Source organism: Varroa jacobsoni, unplaced genomic scaffold (assembly GCF_002532875.2).
Source record: "Varroa jacobsoni isolate VJ856 unplaced genomic scaffold, vjacob_1.0 scaffold_248, whole genome shotgun sequence".
NCBI classification, from domain to species: Eukaryota; Metazoa; Arthropoda; class Arachnida; order Mesostigmata; family Varroidae; genus Varroa; species Varroa jacobsoni.
Genome location: NW_019213150.1, coordinates 90,021 through 105,472, shown reverse-complemented (window position 1 = coordinate 105,472; position 15,452 = coordinate 90,021). Strand labels below are relative to the sequence as shown.

The 15,452-nt window shown below is 38.1% G+C and overlaps 1 protein-coding gene across 2 annotated transcripts in view; it reads left to right on the top strand.

Moving 5' to 3' along the window:
• The first annotated feature begins 9,570 nt into the window (after positions 1-9,570).
• Positions 9,571-15,452, top strand: part of Sans (SAM_USH1G_HARP domain-containing protein Sans) — a 33,015-nt gene continuing 27,133 nt past the window's right edge. Inside the window, exon 1 of one of the 2 annotated variants that reach the window (XM_022829963.2) lies at positions 9,571-11,585. The gene's annotated coding sequence lies outside the window, so the exon portion shown is untranslated. The remainder of the gene's footprint in view (positions 11,586-15,452) is intronic. The other variant, XM_086967515.1, reaches the window with a different exon arrangement.

Here is a 15,452-nt window from a genome sequence, read left to right as displayed (position 1 = left end):
TTTTGGTTCTTGTTAAGTCTCATCACGGCTGCTACAACACCTCGAGACAACAACCCATTCCTCACATAACCTAACCTAATTAACGAAATGCACAGGTGTATGCACGGCGTGGATCGTGTTTGGCTGGGCAGTATGAAGCTTAAAATCGTATGGGGCTGGCAACCGGAGCTCTTGCTCACTTAGGTCCAGCACAGTTACGGACTAAAAGAAAACTAGAAAAAAATAAATTTTTGTCTTACAACCCTCTTTCTATACTGAAAAGAGAACTTAGCCACTTTTGGTATTTTATTGAGAACCTAACCTGACTAACAAAATGCATATGCGCACGCAAACCGTAGATCGTGTTCAGCTGAGCAGTGTGGGGTTTCAAATTCCCCTATCGTTTCTTTTTTTTTCCTGTAGTTTAATATTACTACAGAGCTTGCAAGGAAAGCTAGTGATAGTACTCCACTAAGCGTCCTAGATTAATCCCTCATTTGGCTTGGTGACCGAAGTTAACTTCGCCTTTTTTTTGTTTTTAATGTCTTCCATCATCACATGTGATGGACTACTGCGGTTGCAATTGATTTCGATGATTTTAAACCTAGACATCCTTTACAGGAAGAGCTGTTTATACCCAAAGAGCTTTTATCGTTTTTTTGAATGTTGAAGTCCGTCTTCAGTTGTCGTTGCTTTTCCCTTTTGTGACCTATTTTTTGGCGATTGTAGCATGAAGAGATTGTATCTTATCATAGGTTTGACTGAGGTTGAGGATGTAATTACTCTTGAGTAGGAGAAAAAAGGAAAGGGCAAAGTACCAGAAGCTGTGTGGATTTCTGCCGGGTTCGTCAAAATTTCCATGCTGGGAACCACCCGTCTAAGGGATAAGCAACGGCGGTATCGGGCCTAAAGCTCCAAATCTTTAATTTGAGTTAATCACATGTGGTATTTAGAATTATGCTAAAGAATAGTTCCATGCCAAGAATCCTTGAGGGTTTCAATGACAAAATATTTTTGGCGAATATTTTGGCACCAATAGGACGTTCAAAACTTGAAGGGTCTCACCGTGTGTTTTAATGTGTTTAAATATTTATCTTGTACACTCCAAATAATACAGGGAGTCGATCTAAGAGATACTAAGACATACCACGTGACAAAAAGCCACAATTATGCTACTGTAAGTCTATATTTGCAAAAATGTATTTCCTTTTCAAAAAGAGCTAAAAATAGCAAAATATAAAATATGGACTATTTTAAAGACTACCCTCACATGTTTCCGCCTCGAAATCTACAAAATTCTATCGCGAGGTGTTATTACTTGGTGCAATATATTTGGTGAGTAAAATTAAACTTGAAACATCGATTGTTGTTGCTGTTGCTGTGTCTCTTGTCCGTTGTTGTTGCCTTAAGTTTGTGGTTCGCCCACCGATGTAGACAGTATGTTACGAGTGCAATTGCAATGTGGTTTGCGACGAAATTAGTTGCTATTTTCGGCTGCAAATTTCCCGCCCCATCTTGAATTCTGGTAAAGCATTTATCCGGCAATTCGACCAATTTCACATCTCGTCTATCTTCACTAGCGGAAGAATGGCGTTTTTCATCATCATTTCTTTACAGGGAAAACTATTGGACTAACCCGTTGGGTTTTCTGCATGATTTTCTGTCATAGTCGTGTCGTCTAAGTTTTATATGCAGGAGTATTTATTTTTGCCGTAGTAATTTTACAGTTATTCTTCCTCATGCACACTATTCTTTTATATATTGTTTTACGTAATGATGGTTTATCTATTTCCTATTCTTAACCATCAGGAACTTATTTAATGAGTGATGTTCTACTGTATGCGGTGACAGACGTACGATTCGCATAACATGTAACCCTGTTATGTCCTTTCTTTTTCTATATATTTATCCTTGTAGTTTACCATTTATTTTGCATGCTTTTTGTGTATTTTTCCTAAATTGATGAGATCTAATTATACTCCTGCAATAACTCAAAGTGTGTTATCTGCCTAGCGTGAATGAGGATATAACTTGTTCTCCTAAAAACGTATGTTAAGGTTTCGCATTAATTTATCCGTTTACCTTTAGCATATATAGCGTTATAGGCTAGAAGTTAGTCCTTTATCTTCCTTGGTTATCCACCGTGTTTTCTTTCAGTCTTCCTAGTTTGTGTATAACTTTTTAATTTATACGTGTACCTCTCAAGAGCCGTATAACTTAGCTGCGCATCTAACCTACCATAAACTATCTTTGCTGTTACTTCAATTGCACTACTGGGCACCTTTCTTAAATTTTTTTTTTTTTTTATTCTTTCAAACCTAATAAGTAAAACCTAGACGTATAGTTTCTAAATCTAATGCCTGCACTAGTCGCATTTGATCAAGCTCGTAAAATGACGGGTTGTTATCATAGTGCCCAGCAACGGTAAAACACATGAGTTGAGACGAAACCTTGTTGTTGTCGGAAGCCAAATATAAAAACGACTTTGATGACGCCACACAATTAAGTAGTTAGCAATAGGTCCCTAGCACAGCAGACGGCCAGACGTATCACATTTACACACTTTAACCGCAGTTGGGGGCTGAAAACCATGGTAAGCGAAATAGCATTGACGAAGAATTAATTTAAACAGAAAGGCGTTTTGCTGTCAGTGGAAGCACCATCTACTAATATAAATATAATAAATAGTATATTTCAAAGTTGCGTTAGCTTTAAAAATGTGCAACAATGTTGCTTGCAACAAAAATGGTGGCTTGTTCAATTTACCTTACAGCTATAAAGTGTTTTCGTATTCGCGTACGTTAGAAATAATACGTATCGATTTCCAAGCGGTCTTGCTCTAATTGTTCGTCTTTACACAATATCGACTACGGAGAACTGATAAAGATGCCAGATTTCAACATCGTAATACAAACGTTAAGGAAATGAAAAAGAGGTAGCCAGTTTGCTAGCAGATAATATTTTGCCGTTATCGGTACATATATATTTTCTAAGCTTTTATGACAATGTCCTATGTAGGCTCGATGTATTGGCCCCAAAAACATGCTAATAATAGTAAATATGTTAACATTTCTGCAGGATTTAATGTGTTCCTGACTGTTTTTTATGTTCCGAAAGCAAACGATAACGTTTTTATGTTGCGCAAATATCACATTTTAGGTAGAGGCGAATTTTTGTGGTGATTTCGAATTGCTAGGCTTAAGTAACAGCCATCTAAGGCTAGTTCGACAGAAATCGATTAATCAAATCACCCGCATCACGTATGTAGCGAGCTGATAACACATGTATTGTAGGTAATGCGCCCTAGAATAGTATATCAGTATTGTAATTACCTGCCCTAATATCTTAATCTATAGATGTCGGACCTCTGAAGCAACACAGGGAATGCACAAACGAAGTTTTCGAAGAAAGACGGACATTATTAGTCAGTTTCGGAATTGTGTCGTAGAATATCTATTCTTGAATATACCATGTCAAGTGAAGGAACCTTACGTGTTACGGAAGGAATCGATCTTATTTCCGAACCGGAAGGAAAAAAATAAAAAAAGATTTCGGGCCACTTATTTTAGATTGATGTTTTTAAGGCATGTGCTTTGCTGCCGATTCTTACAAGTTCCTATTTTTAACTCACATACACATGCTGGCACACCTATATGTGATAAAATTTTAAGCATTAATGAAACTTTAATTCTATTTCAAGATACGACAAAACTGTCTGTAAACCAGAGAGACACAGATACAAAGGCGAAGCCACACATGTACAAAGACACTTTTACCCATGCGCGCTAAAAAGGGGTAACATGTACATTTTGTACATGTTACCCCTTTTTTAGAGTACGAAAACTACTGGAGTTATTATTTACTTAATTTTACCACCTTTGCCATGGACGAAGCGCATCTAAAAGTGGGTGACACCATTGTATACTTAAAAAACATTAATTTACACATGAAATGTACCTCCTTGTTTCTTATTAAGGTTTGCTTTGACTGAGCCGAGTGAAAGTGTCAATAGGCCACCACACTAGGAATAAGCATCAGGGCCAATGATAAGTGTTACTTTTGTGATACTTGCATATATTTAATTATTACTATATTTTACGTTAGTATACGTTATCATCTAGTTACCGTTACTTTTTACCGTCATACATTGGTACATTTGCGACCAACTGGACCGGTTAAATATCTTTAATGGTTAATTGTCTTGGTGTGCAGCAAGAACATCTCATTATAAGAATAGAACCAAACGAACACAACTACTATAACTTAACTCGGATTAGTAAAAAATTATCCAAAAATTGCACCGGTTAATTTTCTGAGAAAAATATTACCGTCGTTTATGGATAACCTTCTGCCGACTAAATAGAACATAAAAGGTAACTAACTACAGCACATCCTGCATTTGTTGTAAAGTTGAAAAAATGATACCGATATCAAGCTGTAATAAAGGTTGCTCATATAAAGCGATGTAGAAGCGTGCATGAGGTAACCTCGTCATATATCTTGTAAACACAGAGCTCTGTTATGAAGCTAGCATGTTTTGCGAACACAGATCATTCGTGTCAGAGAAGTAGGTGACAATGATGAGTTGGTGACAACGGAATTGATGGTTAAATCAAATAACGCTGCTTTTTTTAGCCTTTTAGAGTAAAGCCTCTATAAGTAAAGAGCCTCAGATACTCACCTCTTTTTTAATCCGAAGGAGATTTTACATAATGTAAAGTCTATTAGAGCGCAACAAAATCCACAAATTAGAGTTTTAGGCAAGAAGCCTGCGATTGACTTATATGATCGTAGAATGACATTCGAGGACACCCGACTCGGATGCACCTTACGGTGCTTCAGATTCCGAAATTATGAAATGAACAAATTGAATAGGCCACTGAATCCATGCCGGGAGGCGTGAGAATTAATACTGAGGTGCCACAAAACAACAACAACAACAACAAGTTAAAAGACTGCCGAAAGGTCCAAACATTTTTTGAAAATGCGCTTTTCCTTAGAAATGAAGGCACCTGAAAATCCTGATTACATCAACAAGAATTAATCGTTAAATTTGAAATTTTGCATTTTTCCTAAATAAATGCCTATTGCTCTTGAAGATCCTTTACTAATGAATCGGCCTTTTAGCAATGCAAAGTGTCACAAATGGTTGCTTGGTCCTAAAGCAATCTGGAACAATTTATAACATGGTGTTTATATAACGGCTATCCTAATATGTTTTCCCGACTTTTTATAAAGATGGCAAACAACATCTTTATAAACAATAGTACGCTTTTCAAAATCAGCTAAAACGATGACGAAAAGGCTAAGTGAAAAAAAAGGAAATTAATAATTGACGGTTAAATCGTCGTGATGGTGCTAGATTTTACTGTATTTTAATAAGTATCTACAGGGCCAAAAAAATCGTATTTCAAACGCTGTCAAATGACACGATTTTGGCGAATACTGTAAAAAAGTCTACTGATATACGAACTGTTGGTTAATAAAAATATTTATGCTCTAAAGAGGTAACTAGCACACTTCAACAATATGTTTAGTAATAATAATAATATAGCAATAATGATGCTAAACCTCACACCTAAGATAAAGCGCTCAACTGTACTAGCATCGTACACAGCTAACATCACCACCGAAAAAACGTCGATATGAAGTAACAGCTAACCTACAGAAACAGAAACATGCTATCTGTTATTAGGAGCACAAATATGAATTATTAAGACACCGCTATGCAACGCTTATAAACAAGCTGAAAGCGATCTTCTATAAAGAAACGATAGAATATTTAATAAACACTTACACAGGTTGTTCTGAAGATATTATTTACATTTCATTGCAAACGAGTCTGCATTACAGGTTCAGGCTTCTCCCCTACCAGAGATGTTCGAAATCATTACCATTCTAATTTGTATTGGCCATTGCGGTGAGCTCAGAACCTCAGTTTTCCAGTGTTATGGATTTTCTGTCGAGACGTTATACCGTCATAGCATTGTGGGTAATATGCTGCACGCTAATCGAAGAGACGCTTTTGGTTTAGGTTCGAATCCGAGCGTACGCACACTCCTCTCCGTGCTGAGAGCCAATGAAATGTCTACCGGTGACGAAACCTTTTGTCCAGCTTATCGGTTTGAAAAGTTCTTATCAAGATATGCTGTTACATCGCGATCACACAGTACAGGTGCTCCATTCTGTTGGAAATAAAATTCACTATCTTCACCATAGCTCTCATGGCAAAACACGTTCTTGCAGTGAAGGCAAGTGCGTGACACGAATTACTGTACTGTCGAAAAATGATATGTCCAATGAAATTACGGTTAGCACCTGTAGAAAGAACTGAAAAAAAATCAGCATTAGTTAAAAATTCATTTCCAATGGTGCTGAAATGAGCAATGTATATGATATTGATAAATATTTCAATCTATACCTATTAAAAAAATAAAATTTCTAGCCAAAACCTATGGCTAACAGTCAACAAACTCGCAACAAAAGACAGCGCTAAATGACACTGATTAACGTTGCTTTGCTTACGAACAAGGTGGTGTTTAGGTACGCCGTCTTTATGAGCAACTAACTGAGAGATGTTATCGGTGTAGCTGCTTGAGCGCAACTTATGGAATAGATCATTACAGGCCCGCGTACACTTACACGGCAAAAATTACATGTCTCTGATTTGAAATGTGCTATAGGGGTATGTGTGTTATAGGGGCAGCCAAGGAGCCCACTTGCATACAATTTAGACCCACATCTGAACTATCTGTCCGCAATAAAATGATCGAATGATCCATTTACATTTCCGGCTAGATGCTTCCTACACATCCCATATGCGTATTTTTAGAAAAGCTAGAAGATTACAGACCTAATGGCAACGAAATTGATCTAAAAACAAGTTTATATTGTTATTTGAACATAATAAATTGTTTCTCCTAATGTTAGCTTAAAAGGAGAACTGGTTGACCCTAGTCCCTGGATCGACCTTTAAGGAGATCTGATAACTTAGGTGGATGACTGCAGGCTCGTGGATCCATGAAGAGCTCGATTTCTCAGCAAAAACGTATCATTTCCTTTAGTGAGCACACGAATGAGTAAAATAAGCGATTGTGTTTCAATAAAAATTGGCGTGTCTCTCCATAACAAAACGATACGTCAGACAAATAATGCACGGTGTATGAATATCGCCTTTAACTCCAAATCATCATGAGTGGCGTTTTACATATTAGAAAAACTACCTCAATGATAGATACACTAACTGATTGCATATGTACATGCCGTCAATCAATAGACGACTCGGTCTAAGTTTTTTGTTGCAGCATTTCATTTTGTTGGCAGTACGACTTTTTAACGTAAACGAATTCACCGAAAACAGTTTTGATTCGCGAAAGATAACCAGAAACAACACTGCTTTTTATTGATAGCTTTAAGAAAAATGTTCGCGAGCGAGAAAGAAATCTCGCAGTTAATCGCAGAACCTACAACGCCTTAAAGCAATCTCTTAGTTGAGGCGCATGTTCACTCTGACCACCCCGTGGTAACTTTGCGGGAATAAATTAGTATTTTAGTTATATGCGTGTTTCGTTGACGTTGAGAATATGTGCATTCGCTTTATTGGGTATAGGCTAACATTAATATTTTATCTTCTTTTCTAACTGCCGATGTAGTTGTAACCGTATGGGGCTGAGAGTCCAAATCCGTGGACTTGAACGCCCGCTTTTAGATGGCATACCCAATACAAAAGATGTGTGATTCTTTTTGAATTTGTTAAAAGCTAAATCGTGTTTGTGTGAGGCTCCGAGATTTAAAAAGATCTCAGGTTCCTATTTACCTACGCCAACAAAACACTTGGGGCTAAAAATGGTTACGGTTCTTGCCGTCGGTAAGCAAACAATCGAGAGTGACCCAGATGGGGTAGCAAGGCGCTCAAAATGCCTTCCCTTAATATTTGCAACTCCCACAAGTATCGATCATCGGGTAGCAACTTTAATCCTAACATATACAGAAGTCTACTTCGATTACTAGCAGTGATCACAGACGAAAACATAGCACGAGATAGATTTTATCTGCCGCCATATTTGTCCGACAAAGCATCATTAGTTTTAAAAACAATGATGACAATTCCTGGTAGTAAGAACTTGCTATGAAGCGTGGCTAGATCAAAAAAGTCGGGTTTCCATTTTTACTCTAAGTATCTACAGTGATACCTTTATTTTAAAAAGGCATAAGATAAAAATTCAGAGCTATAATTCAGTAGCAGGCCATGGTTTTTCCAAGAGACGATCTACGACTACGCAGTTCGTTACAAAGGTTCAGGACTGAAGTTTATCTATACATAACGCTAGTGTTGTTTTTTTCTCTAGATTTCTCTAGTGTTCCATGGAATTAATCACGGGCGTTATTTTCGAGGTTCATGTTCTTAATTATCAACAATAAAACCATGAGAAGAGCAAAGCCTACTTTTAACAGGGTACTTACCTTCCGCCCCAGGATAAATTCAATATTGAGAAATCCTGGGGCTCGCTCGTCAATTCAGTCTCCGTGAAGAACTCTATCTTGATCATTTGTTCTTTAAAATACATGGTCTTGACCTCAAAAGAACCCCAACGGGGTTACGTGTATGTTGGTCGCCGCAAAAATTTGCACTTTTATAGCAAATAGAAACTACAAACAGACCACGAACAGCAGTTGACAATATTTCGGACTAGCGCCAGCAAAATCACATGCTGTTCTTGGGGCATATACCGCGCTTATCGACGTATTTGTAATCCCTCAATAAATGTGATATTATATGGTGTATACTATATTTTGTACCCTTTTGGAATAATGTACACTTGAATTGAATTGGGTTGTCGTGCAAGATTGAAGTAGGTCTTGACTGAAATTGGACTTTGTAGCGGTTTTGAAGCGTATAAGAAATTCGATACGACGGAACTATGAACAACTATTATAAAACATAATCTTCCGATATTCGTTGAAGAACTAAATTTGATTTTTTCAAACGTTATTAGTTGGCAGTATGCGTAAGCGTATATGTAAGTGTTCTTATAAATTAACTATAAAGCTCTTTGCACTTGTCAGCTGGGTTAAGAATGTGAGCAATTGTATTTTTTTTTTTCAAGAAATATTTAAGCCACTAAGTTATTAATAAGTTGACCTAGTCACTAAAGAGACCACGATATAAGTTGTGATATTATTATCCGTGATGTGAAGTTATTCGTGATTACACTTTGTGTGATGTGAACAGTACGTTATGTCAACCACCCGTATGAGCTCTGAGACCATATTATTTTATTTATTAGCAAATAAGCTTAGAGCTGTAATTTGTTTAAATAAATCGTGTTTGTTTTAGAAATACAGAACTATAGCCAGTTGCCAATGAATGGCTACGCTCTGAGCATATCGTTGGTTATAACGATCACCCGTCGAAGCACACCGCCAGAGGCAGCAGCAGCCAGTTATACCTCCGTGAATAGTCAGCGCTAAGTGCGCATGCGCAGTGGCCCGTTGAAGACGAGACAACCATCCCATAGATTCCTCTGCTGGTGGACCCTGAGCCATCTGCGGAGGCAGATCTGTCTCTGTTGGTTGCGCATCCCGTTGGCCATGTACTGGTCACCGCCTCCTAGTTACTAAACACAGTGACGGAACCAGCCGTACTGGAATCCAACAGGAAACCGAAGCACTGAGCTGCGGACCGCTGCTATGGCAAACACTCAATACATAGAACTAACGCCATAATAATTTGTCAGTAGTTGGCTGCCAGCTCTTCAAATAGGCGGTTAAGAACAACCAACTTCACTACACGACCAGTGGCACTGTGAGCAGCATTTATGTTACGCTGCGAGTACCGATTCGAATCGTTCTATCTGTTGTGCCAGTGTTAGAGTTCTCGTACCGACCGCGTAATTGAGCTGGAGTTGAGCCAGCTTTTAGCAGTTTTGTCTGCGCTAATAGCGGGCACCTTAGCTCCAACTTCTGACGGTGTATGAACGCTTTAATGGCGCTAGAATAGAAGTGCTTTAACGCCCGACTCCTTTTCCTGCTTGCTCCTTTGCCGTAGACTCCGCTGTTTACTTCCTGCTCTCGTAGCTGTGGTAGCGGCGGCGTTTGTCGTAATGGTTATGCTAAATCGGGATGCTAAGCTGACCATCCAGCTGCCCCGAAAAATTCGTTGACGAAGGAGGCGCAGGGAATAGGCAAGTGATGCTACATTTTTCCGAAGAGAAGGCTCTAACAGCACGAAGCGAAGGACCACAGCACAGCAGAACGTAATAGGATTAGTTCACTGTTTGCAGCTGGTCCCAGATGGCAGTGGCTGGGCATCGCCAAGGAAACTATTGTGCTTACTAGAAGTAGTGTTTCTTTGCTAGAGCAGAAGAACAGCAGCAGCGAAGCCGTGGTGGCCACTGCTTGATATTTATAGCGTTGGCAAGTTAAGATCAACAAATACGAAAGACAGCGACTCCTTTGGAGCTCTTGCGGATCTAGAATAATCGGATGCTTTTTCTTAAGCAACCGAAGATATCAACAAGTACGTGTCAGTCCAAAACCAAATGGGCTAAACAATGGCGGACAGCAAAGACGGCGCGAGCTACGATCTTACGAGTACACGAAGATAGTTTTGGTAATAGTTAGTATACCTCTTTCGACTTGAGGATAGAGTGTCCAGTAAATGTCCGTATCAAAAAGTGAGCGAGCAACTCTGGGCATGAGATGCGTCTAACTGCAGTAAGCAGCAAGAAGGGACCGGCCATTGGAAGATCGGAATATGTTTATTATTGTTATGTGAACTCGATGGCAGAACTAGCGGTATTGTTGTAGTTTTTGCAGTTACACTTTTCGGTACAGACTGCCTAAACTGCTACCACCATTATCCCTGAAACCTATGTAGATTTGTGCCGTTGTTCGTCAACAAGTATTCTCCTAACGATGACGAGCGACTGTTGGACTGTGCAAAATGCCACCCCATGATCGACACACTTTGGGATAAGTTCTTGCTTAGTAGGAATCCTAAAACACGAAAAGTCGTAAGGATCTTCGCATTCGTTCGTTGTTGCTCTCATTCATTCGTTCCAGTTGTGACGCTCTGCTTCTGATGACGATGCCAATGTTTCACTAATTCGTTAGTGATAGCTACAACTGAGTGCACGAAGAATGAACGCGCCTGCGACGAAGCTCTTCACAGTAGAATTACTACTTAACATACTTATCCTAGAGAGGTTCAAATAGATTTTATCTAGTGGCCTAATAGATTTATTCGTTCATTTGGGTGCATGGCGTATTACCCGCACGGACAAGCGGTGATGGTTCTTGGATGAGGAACAGTGACCTACGGCAACACATGTTAGAAACTTTTATCAAGTGAGGGAGAGAAACCCCTATCAACAAACACTAAAGAGTACACACATCTTGCAACTTGTAGCGTCTTCCACAACGACGAAATTAGTCCACAAAAGTGACGTTAGGCGTGGACTAATTGTGCTCACCTATTTGATGACAAACAGTGTGCTGTGGATACCTTGGATACAAATAGATTTTGTTTTCCTTATGATTTAGAAAACTGTAACAAAAAATAAGCTGGACTTACCAACGGTAACAACCCATCAAGAGTTTGAGAGGTAAGCTCACATTTTTTAAAGCCCGCAAGAAGCTTTCTTACACATCATACATTTCTCATATACACAATACTTACGCGTATTTTAGTAATTACCAATTAAATATTGTTAACTTTTTATTTAGACAAAAATTAATATTGAACTATGTTAAAGTTATATAGATAATTGCCTTTGTCCAGTATGGCTAGTCATTTTGGGGCGTCCCATGGTTCCTGATAACCGTCTCTACCATTTCGCACTTTCCATTTTATAAGTTGGCTTCGATCGTAAAATAACAGTATACAGTATATGTCAATCGTCGGCTGATGGAGCAATAAATTATGGTTTCCTTGACGTCATTTGAACCAAACCTTCTACTAAAATCGACACTTTCATACTGCCAACTGGACGCACCAATTTTGCAGAAATTGAGTATCGTAAATTAATGGTCATTCGAAGACGAGAAGTTCAACAAAGTGCATCAGCGTTTGAGTATCTTCTACATCTCGTTACATGAGCTGATAGTTCTAACTACCGAAATTCCCTGGTTACGATTTTGTATGTCTGGGATTAAGGTTAAAGTTACCGAAATACCGATATCGGGCGTGATTTTTCAACCCTCCTATAAGTTGTCAGTTACGCAACGCTACGTCATTATGTTGAATTTAGTAACCCCTAGAATCAAAGCTTTCTGAGTCTTGATATAAAATCGTGATGATTAGGAATTCTCGTCGCTCGATAAGTTAAGTTTCTTTCACGTACAACGAAATAATAGTGCAGCATAACAGCGAGAGAGTATTGTTTTGTATCCATATGTCCACTGGAAAAAAATTACGCCGTTATTTCGAATCGAAGCCGCGTACAAGAATAAGCGATATCTAAATAGGCAATGAAAGACGTAAAATAAATTTATGCACAAGCCATCCTCGCCATGGGTATCAGAGATATCTATTACTGCTAGATATTGTCCAAGACAGAAACGGTCAATGTTTCTAGATATTTTCTATTTCTAAAAAGCCTCACGAACGTGTAGTGCAATTACGTTACTCGACTGTCAAACCATGACCTCATTGCCGCGCGCCAATCACGGCCTCATATGCGACAGACTCGAATTCGTATGTTTTTAGTTACTTCTATATCTTAAAAAGAACGATAGATGGCGCCAAAGAGTTCATCGTCCACAATTCCAAACAAATTACTAATAACGAGATAAGGTATGTTTATGCAAATGAAAAGCCTCTAAGCAGCTAGCTTCTATGTGCAAACAGTAAGTAGAAGTACATCTAATTTATACTATATTACCTTTGTTCTACGTTGTGTGCTTTAAAACCCGATTAAACTTTCGCCTCCTGAATAGCTGTGGATGTAGTAGTAGTTTAAATCCGATAACTTCGGCGTACTCTAGGTGACCACAACGATTATGAATAGAGAAAAATTGTAGCAAGTGCGGTTTACAAGTAGCTTTTTTGCTGCCTAGAACATACGACAGTCTCGCATTACCAAAACCTATTTAGTTAATAGTATCGTGTACAGTTATTGAACCTCATGAATACATTGGAGAGACCGGCAGACAAGCAAGGCCTAATCAAATAAACATAGTAGATAATGATACGATTAAAATTTTGTTACTCCCGTTGTCGGAAGTCGATGTGCAAAAGAGAGTGTTTTTTTCATTCTCCCTTATTGCGATGCTCGTATCTTGATGACAAGACGGCGTGAGGAAAGCGACGACCATACATTTTACAATACTTATTTTATGTCACATTCCCTATTCATGTCCCAATGTGCAGCAAATACCACGCCGTTATAAACATGCCGTGTCGTATATGCTAAATAGTAATGCTCGTTAAATTTCGAATGAAAGTATCCAATTTGGTGCGTGTTAGACATCACGTATCGTGTCATCATATTGCAGAGAAATGTAATAGATGGAGTATGTAGATTAGTTGTGAAATTTAAGAAACTATTGCAGCGAAACAGAAGATAGACGCACTGCTACGATATGGAGCGGTAGTCGTGCGCTATCGGTGTGAAGGGAGGGGAAAAGCTGGAATAATACATGTTACATCATAAAATTTTGCACTCGATACTGTCACGTTTTGTCATGACAAAATCATAATGTGTGTTTTTCTAGGATTAATAGAACGTGTTCAAGTTAGTGGCTCTAGGCCCCTTGTACATCGACAAATGCCCCACAATTATATTCTTACCAGATCGTAATAGCTGTTCATCCTTTTGTTAAACCCTATTATCTTTCCGAGACACAAAGGGAACTCAGTCGTGATTATTATACGTTAGTACAATAGTTGTTTTTCTAAATGGAAAATGTCTCAATCGTTCGACGCATTAAACGAACGATAGGATATCATTCAGCTTGATGATAATTTACTGACCGCTACTCAATCCACATGACGGACTATGGCGCAATTTATCAACACCATATATTTAAGTTCTGCTTGCATCGAGGATCTTCATTATTTCGGTGACATTTTTTTAGCGCAATAGGATAAAACAAAAAAAGTATGCAGAAAAGGTAGGCGCCAAATTCTAGGAGACATATGATCATTAAGTTCACATAAATCTGTCAGTGAAATAAAACGATTTGATATTTATACAGTATATATATATATATATATATATAGCGTCTCTAGCGAAATGTGCATTGATGCGTAAGATGCATAATGCTGCGCATAAAATAAAAATAAAGATAGTTAGTCATAAGCAAATATGTGTGCAGATAGAGATATTTAAGTGTAGTTCATTTCTCTACAATAAATAAACGTCGTTTTGGGCATAAGGAACGATTAGAGCGTTAGAGACTATTTCCTTTTTCAGGATGGAAATCCTTAATAAATTTGTACTAATACATTTTCACCCAACGGCATTATAGTTTAGCAATCTATGTTAGCAAGTTCAACGAGCGCTGTACCATTTTCGGAAATTAAGCGATTTCGACTAATTCGTTTTACAAAACAACAGCCATAACACTTACCTAACCTTTACACACAATCTATTAGTACACTAGTTTAGCACACTAATCTTTATGAATGAACCAGATAATATGGTCAGAAATGAGCCTGAAGCGAGCTGCCGCCTTACTCACAGCTGATGTGCCTTTGTCCGATTTTTTACGAAAAGATCTCTTATACATTCTTACACGAATAAATTATATGTGCATGTATGTCGCGAAACTTTCTAGTAAGCACGGGTTGCCATGATATCTATGTCATGCCCAGAGGTGGGATTCAAGCTTCAAGCGGCTTATACCCATAAAGCAGACACATAAGAACTATGTTAAAGTGCAATTCATCATTCAGACCATTCGAAAAGCATCTTTGTCAACTTTTTAGACAGAAGTAATCAATGACACATCTATTTAAATGCTCCTAATCACCATCTTTGGGTGACATCTAGCTTCTATAGTTATATATTGAGATATTGTTTGCGTCTCATCAGGATTATATGAAATGATAACCGACATGTCTTAGAGATTATTTACGCAATGCTTGCGTATTTTTAAAGGGTTCAAATGTAGTGACTTATAATAATAATAAAGTGATTTGTTCGTAACCACTGCAAAGTCAATAATAATTTTGGATTTGTATATTTTTATGTATTTGCCGCAAAATGCTAATCTCAGAAGTAATAAAATCATTTTTTGTAGAATTATTAAGACTTCGCGCTTTACAAAAGTAGTAACTTTTATTTCTAGATTCAGAAACTTTCAAGTACTGCACTATAGAGGTAATCTCTAAAAAATGTTAGTAAAATGGTCGTTTTACAATGCTTATGGAACGTCAAGTATAACCGACTTGCTCAAAAACACGGTTTAAAATATAACCTCAGTAAACAATAGTTAACGATATTCAGAAAGGGTCAGATATTGAATGA